Genomic DNA, 8470 nt, shown 5'->3' with positions numbered 1-8470 from the left:
ACTGTCTCCGAATACCATTCTTCTTCAAAAATTCAGAGAACTCATTGGAGAAGTATTCTCCCCTTCTATCTGACCTTAGGCACTTTATATATTTCCCTGTTTGCTTTTCAACCAAAACTTTGAAATTCTGAAAGTGAGTGAACACCTCACTCTTCTCCTTCATGAAATATACCCACACTTTCCTTGTGTGGTCATCAATGAAAGTCACATAATACCTGCAGCCTCCCATAAACATGGTCTTCGTAGGACCCCATACATCTGAATGCACAACATCTAGTGCATTTCTACTCACATATCTGTTGCGTGGAAATACATGCTCTGTTTGCTTTCCAAATTGACATGCTTCACATATTCTCTGCATACCTTCCACTTTAAACTTTGGCAGCCCTATCACAATTCCTTTAGTCTGCATAGACTTCATTCTCTGCACATTCACATGTCCAATTCTTTTATGCCAAATGTCTGTGTCTGCAACAATTCCTAAACCATTTCCAAACATCGCAGCACTCATTTCAGGCATGTCTACATTCAACGTAAACATTCTACCCACTCTGTTGTCTTTTGCAACCAACCTGCACTTGTCTTTAAAGTCTTCAACATAACAACCATCAGGGCTAAACCGAATTTGCAAACCTTGCTCAATCATCTGGCCAACCGAAACCAGATTCTTTGTTATGTTCGGAACGTGAAGTACATCTACAAGGTACTTCACTTTGCCATCCTGCATAGACAATGGCACATCTCCAACATGGGCAATTGGATGAGCAGTGTCATCCCCTGTTTCCACAAAACCTAGTCTTTCCAGGTTTTTCATCTCCTTGAACCACTCCCTATGACTTGTCATGTGGTTCGAAGCACCTGAATCCACATACCATACATCATCTTTTTGTGCTGCATCAACATTTTCAGACATGGCATTCACGACATGCTGCATAATAAACAACCTTTCATTATCCTCATTATTTCTACTTGAGGATGCATAGTTGTTTTGCTGTACTTTTCCATTTTGCATGTTAGCCTGCTTCTTATAACATTCTGTCTGCACATGTCTAGGCTTACCACAATAATAGCATTCACATGTATCATTATACTACCTTTGCTAATTTCCATGGCCTCTTTAACTCCCCTTGCCTCTGAATTTGCCTCTTCCACCTGCGTGTTGTTGTTGTTGTTGTTGTGTATTCTGGGACTGTTGTTGTTGCTGCTGCTGGCCATAATTCTGATTACCTGTTCGGCCACCTCCTTGACCGCGATCTCCTCTACCTCATCCTCTTCCTGAACTTGTGTAGAAGGCTTGTTGCTCTGAACTGTTTTTGTTTTGTGAAGACTGTTGGTCTTCACCCAAGCTCTTCTCTTCTATAATCAACATAGACACCAAATCTGTAAAGTTGGGAATGTTTTCTCGAGTCTGAATAGACGTCTTGAATGCCTTGTATTGTGGCCCGAGACCACGTAGACAGACCTCCACCTTATCATCATCATCTACTGACACACCAATAGATGCAAGGGATTCCACAATACTCTTTATCTTCAATGCATAGTCATTCACAGACATGCTCTTTTTCTCCACAGTATGAAGTTCATTCTTCAACTGTATCTTACGTGCCTTGGTATTTGTTTCATAAAGCTTTACCAAGGTGTCCCACGCCTCCTTGGGGGACTTGGCATCCTGAATGTGCCCAATCATGGTGTCCTATATACTAATGGAGAGCCAATACATAACTTTCCTGGCTCCTTGGTTCTAGTCTTTAAACTCTTTCACATCTACACACCAGCAGTCGGATTTATCTCCGGTATCTCTAGTGCCTCTTCATGCTCACCTTCTATGTAGTCCCAATGGCCCTTTCCCATCAAGAAATTCGTCAACCTGAACCTCCAAGCATGGAAGTTATTCTTATCAAGCTTCTCAGCCACAATCTGGATTATCCCATCATTTGACATCTTGGTAAACATACAATTTTACCAGAAACAGCACTCTGGTTTGTCCTGCACAAACTGCTATATTTTCTGCAGCGATACTGTAGTACTCTCAAATGTCACGACTCACAACCACTGACTTCAATATGCATACATACACCCAATGGCAACTGTTAACCTCTTTGCAACACCCACAATGTCTGCATAGTCAATCTGTCTTCCTGCAGTTCTTAAAACAGAATTCTGCAGAGAATCGATGACTTACTCGCAGTGCTCGAAATCGCTTGCTTTCTGAAAAACGGAGGTCCAGACGTGCCCGAAATACGTTTTTGGCCCAAAAAAATTTATCCGATAGGTGTCCAATAGGACAGTATAGTTTCCCTATAGCTTTACTCCCGCAAAAAAAGCTCCTCAATCAGAGATCGTTTGCCGATGCCTCCCGTAGAGCTCCCGAGACAAGGGTGTAGTCACTAACACAAATAGGGAAGAGTAGTTGAAGCTCTTACCCTCGTACCGCTTCCTGTGGTTCTCTTGCTTGCAGCTCAGCCCTTAACACGAACCAGGCTCTGATACGATGTTAAGATTCTAGAAATGGGATTGATCATGGTGAAGGACATAGATTAAGCATAAGATTAAGGTGGATTAAACCACACTAAGAACTCCATAACTAGAGAGAGAGAGATTGCACACTCAATACTATTCCCTTGTATTTCATATCACAATAAACCATACAATGATATAGGCTCTCTAGCCTTATCCCACTTTACACATCATCATCCATATGGCAGCTCCTTTTTCACTCTTTTGATCAACTCTCACACACCATGCAATATTACATGTGGCATTCCTATCTCATCACACACCACGATTATAGTCACCAACACAAATAGGGAAGAGTAGTTGAAGCTCTTACCCTCGTACCGCTTCCTGTGGTTCTCTTGCTTGCAGCTCAGCCCTTAACACGAACCAGGCTCTGATACCATGTTAAGATTCTAGAAATGGGATTGATCATGGTGAAGGACATAGATTAAGCATAAGATTAAGGTGGATTAAACCACACTAAGAACTCCATAACTAGAGAGAGAGAGATTGCACACTCAACATTATTCCCTTGTATTTCATATCACAATGAACCATACAATGATATAGGCTCTCTAGCCTTATCCCACTTTACACATCATCATCCATGTGGCAATTCCTTTTCCACTCTTTTGGTCAACTCTCACACACCATGCAATATTACATGTAGCATTCCTAGCTCACCATAATATCTTGCACCTCTAGGGTGCTTTTCCACACAATACAACACCACGATTATATCTCTCAACATGAGGTGTCACATCTCTTAAAGGTGCAGGTGTAGTGGATATTGTAGCACTAATTGGGGCTAACGGATGAGGGGTAAATGTAATGGCAGGTAAAGTGCCTAGCAAGGATAAAGCGCCTAGCAAGGGACTCTGTTGGGACCTAATGGTAAAGGGGTGCCTGCTGTATAGGCTGGGAGTATAGCCAAAGATGCCCTCTACCTCCCTAGCAAACCATCGTTGAGACTCGATGAGAGCCTCGACCTGTGGGTCTATGGGACAAGAGGACGAGGACCCACGCCACATCTATACAAACAAAGAAAAAATTTTAAAAATATTATGAAATGAAGATTTCCTGGCTCTTTAAGTCAATTAACCCTAGGAATAATCTCGTTCTTCAAAACATAAAAAATAAAGAAATATTAAGAAAGCATGTAAGCTGAATGATTCCCGGCACTATGCATTATGCAAGCCGTTACACAAGCCTTGCATAAAGCATTATGCATTAGGCCTTATGCATAAAGCTTATACATAAGCCCTTAAGCATGAGGCCTTATGTATAAAGCACTATGCATAAGGCCTTAAGCATGAGGCCTTAAGTAAAAAGCTATGCATGAGGCCTTATGCATAAAGCACTATGCATAAGGCCTTAAGCATGAGGCCTTATGCATAAAGCTTATGCTGCATGAGGCCTTATGCAAAGTGCTTTATGCATAAGGCCTGATGCTTAAGACCTTAAGCATAAAGCTTATGCATGAGGCCTCATGCATAAAACTATGCATGAGGTCTTATCCATAAAGCTATGCATGAGGCTTTAAGCATAAAACTATGCATGGGGCCTTATACATCGTTTTATGCATGAGGCCTTATGCATAAAGCACTAATGAGGCCTTGCATAGTTTTATGTATAAGGCCTTAAGCATGAGGCTTACGGTCGAGGGGGGGGCAGAGGTAGCGGGAGCCATGATTCCTAGCTGGCTTTGGTAATCCTCTCTTGTTTCACCTGATTCAATCACCCTTCATCTCTTGCGCCGATTCAATCACCCTTTATAGATATCGTGGCCATAGCGTTCCCGTGGATCTAAACAACCGCCTCTGTGTCTCTCGTATTCAATGGAACTTGTCTGTTTCTACAACACGAGAAATGCGCTTCACAGCACAACTTCACATGGCACAGTCTAGTTGCACCCTGCGATGCCAAATTGGGTGAAGTCAGTGCTTCAGCAACTTTTTCCTCCTTGATCAGTTCACCCTATTTAAAAACTTTTTTCCGATCGGTTTCATTCTTCATTCTGAAGCATTTGTCAAGAAGACATTTCATTCTGAAGCATGTCCAAAAAAAAACGTCATCCCTTAATTGATTGGTGAAATGTTTCTTTCGAACACTGTGAATCTCAAGCACTTGACGGTGAGAAATGTTTCTTTCGAACAGTGTGAATCTCAAGCACTTGATGGTGAGAAATGTTTCTTTCGAGCACTCATGAATTGAGCTCAATTATTTCTCAATTCACTGCTCACATAAACGAGTTTGTGCATTGCCTTTAATTTTAAGGCTCTTTAAAAAAAATATTTTTTCGAGCACTACGAGAGATGCCGAACAGGCACAAATACGTACGTCACTTCACATCTCGCACTTTCTAACTTCTAGATATCGTGGCATAAGGCCTTATGCTTAAGACCTTAAGCATGAAGCATATGCATAGTGCTTTATGCATAAGGCCTTATGCTTAAGACCTTGAGCATAAAGCTTATGCAGGCCTCATGCATAAAACTATGCATGAGGTCTTATGCATAAAGCTATGCATGAGGCTTTGAGCAAAAAACTATGCATGAGGCCTTATATATCATTTTATGCATGAGGCCTTATGCATAAAGCACAAATGAGGCCTTATGCATAGTTTTATGCATAAGACCTTAAGCATGAGGCACTATGCATAAAGCACTATGCATAAGGCCTTAAGCATGAGGCTTATGGTCGAGGAGGGGGAGGAGGTAGTGGGAGCCATGATTCCTAGCTGGCTTTGGCAATCTTCTCTTGTTTCACCCAATTCAATTACCCTTCATCTCTTGCGCCGATTCAATCACCCTTTATAGATATCTATAGATATCATGGCCACAGCGTTCCCGTGGATCTAAATGGGTGCCTCTGTATCTCTTGTATTCAATGGATCCTGTCTGTTTCTACAACATGGGAAATGCGCTTCACGGCACGACTTCACATCGCACGGTCTAGCTGCACGTCTAGCTGCACCTTGCGATGCCAGATTGGGTGAAGTCAGTGCTTCAGCAACATTTTTCCCGGTCGGTTCACCCTATTCAGCAACTTTTTCCCGATCGGTTTTATTCTTCATTCTGAAGCATTTGTCAAGAAGACATTTCATTCTGAAGCATGTCCAAAAAAAAACACCATCCCTTAATTGATTGGTGAAATGTTTCTTTCAAACACTGTGAATCTCAAGTAGGTGAGAAATGTTTCTTTCGAGCACTCATGAATTGAGCTCAATTATTTCTCAATTCACTGCTCACATAAACGAGTTTGTGCACTTTCTAACTTCTAGATATCGTGGCACAAAAATCACCCAAGCTTGTTTCTCTCAAAAGGTATCCACTTATCAAATGTGCAAAGCACAAAAGTTTCAAGTATCACCCTTCATCTCTTGCGTCGATTCAATCACTCTTTATAGATATCGTGGCAACGTTCTCGTCGATTCGTGTCTCTATTATTGAATGGGAAATGCGCTTCACCACACAACTTCACATCGCACAGTCTACATTGTGCGATGCCAGATTGGCGTTCTTGGCTCTATCAGTGCTACAGAAACATTTTCAGCTTGGCCCTATCAGTGCTACAGAAACATTTTGGCGTTCTTGGCACTATCAGTGCTACAGAAACATTTTCAGCTTCCCCTACTTCTTTCAGCTTTGCTCTGCCATTGGCGTTCTTGGCTCTATATATCTACCCAATACAAAAAATACCATCCTTTAATTGAGATCGATGAAACGTTTCTTTCGAACACTAGTACTCGAGCACTCATGAATTGAGCTCAATTATTTCATCAACACGAGAGATGCCCAACGAGGCACAAATACTTACTTCACTTCAAATGTAGCGCTTTCTAAATTCTAACTCTCTCCATTTATAAGTTAAATTACTATTTAGGTAATTAAGCACAAGGAAAATAGAACTTAATAATCATCTTTTTTAGAGTTCTTTTTCATCACTTGTTGTGAGGTGCCTATTAAATTTTATCCAAATGGCACAAATTGCATAAACTAAATTGATATATATAATAGAAATCACAAGGCCTTGGTCACATCATCATCCCAACAACAAACAGAACACCATTATGGGGACTTAAGGGTGCATTGACGAAATAGACAAGATAGGAACGGTTGACATAGGAGAACATGTGAAAAAGTCAAAATAACTAAAAGGTGTAAAAATCACCAAACAACAATTGCACCAAAAATCCTTTGATTATAATTTTATGATAAAAAAAAGCATTGCTCCACCACCGAGCTAATCTTACCCACACTAACACTCTCACTCCCAAACACAATGATCAATCTATGAATCTCTAACTTCATGCATGGCTAGTAACATGCATAGCTTAAAAAGCCAAAGCCTCAATGCCAAGTATAAGGACAACATTTGGAGAGGGACAATAGTGGAGAATAAAATGTTCTCTCTCATTATTTTACCTAGTTGGCGAAAATGTTTTTCCTATTATAACAAATGGGGATTTTAGAGTGCACATGCACATGGGGATGGGTCTAGGCAGATGGGGCTTAGAGATATGTATACATGTGCTGTTAGGACACGTAGGCCTTGAGACTATAAAAGGCAGCAGCCCTAGGACTATTGTAACTTTATGATGTTTTTACCATTTTATGTCTACTATGTTCTTTTTTACAGCTCATGTTTCTATTGTTGTGATTATTACAAGAAAGGGGGTCCTCGGAGGGGTCACTCATAAATATGTAACCGTAGTACGTGGGTTCAACAGAAGGGGTTTTTAAAATGCCTTTTTAATACATTTTTTTACATTCAAAAAGGTACCATTTAAAGGGGATATTTACAAATTGAATAGCATAGGGATGTGTTTTAATCTTGAAAAATTTATAGATAAGGGGTTTTTAATTAGGCCTTGAACGCACGTGAGTTTGAGAGTTTACATATAGGGAACCCCCCAAGAGGGGGTCTAAGAATCACTCCAAACATATTCCCTAAGCATAAAACTTAGGAGTTACAGGTGACGTTAGGAGTGATGCACTTAAACATCACTTTTGATAACGTTAAATGTCATAATTATTTTTAGCTAGGCCCAATATTGTGAGTAACGTTTAGTTTCACAAAAGTGACACTAAATGTCACTTTTGTGACACTAGAAGTGATATTTAGTGTCACAAAAGTTACACCTAGAGTGACGCTAAACATTACTTTTGTTACACTAGGAGTGACACAAGGAGTGAGTTTAGTGCTCTTAGTGTCACAAAAGTGACACTTGGAGTATAACACTCAACATCACTTATAGTGTTATAAATATGACATTTAGAGTCACTCCTAGTCCCACTTTTGTGACTCTAAAATTCACATATAATATTATTCTATAGTGAAAAAAGGATTCTCCAAGCTTCCTAGACCCTTTATATGGTCTTAAACTAATTACACCTATAAACCATTAGTCCTAGAGCTCTCTATTTTCTTTCTAATCTTGCCTACAACCTTCTAATCTCTTTCTAATCATTGTTGTAAGCTTGTAATCTATGTTCAATCCTCTTGTATGCCTTTAATCTCTCCTTAATCTTGCAGCAAGTTTCAAACCCTCTTGCAAGCTTCCATATCTCTACTAATGTTGCTATAACCTATCTAATCTCTCTCGAATCTTGTCTGTAGCCTTCTAATCTCTTTATAATCTTTGCTTTAAGCACGTAATCTCTCTTTAATCCTCTTGTATGTCTTTAATCTCTCCTTAATCTTGCACAACAAGTTTCTAACCCTTTTGTAAGCTTCCATATCTCTATAACGTCTTTAGTCCCTCTCTAACCACTTGTAAATCTTAATGTAAGGTTTAATGGCTCTCTAAGCTCTTGTCGAATTCTCTAGCAGCCTTCTAAACTCCCTATTCCTCCTGTAATCCCACTTAAGTCACTTTATGCTCTCATAAGCAAGTTCTTAGTCATGGAAACATTGAATAGGAGACCTTAGTGATTCCAACTCTGAGTATGTTAACAACTCTATGAATGAG

Source organism: Cibotium barometz, chromosome 8 (genome assembly GCF_041138505.1).
Source record: "Cibotium barometz isolate CiBa-2024 chromosome 8, ASM4113850v1, whole genome shotgun sequence".
Taxonomy (NCBI): Eukaryota; Viridiplantae; Streptophyta; class Polypodiopsida; order Cyatheales; family Cibotiaceae; genus Cibotium; species Cibotium barometz.
Note: the sequence above shows the minus strand (reverse complement) of the source record.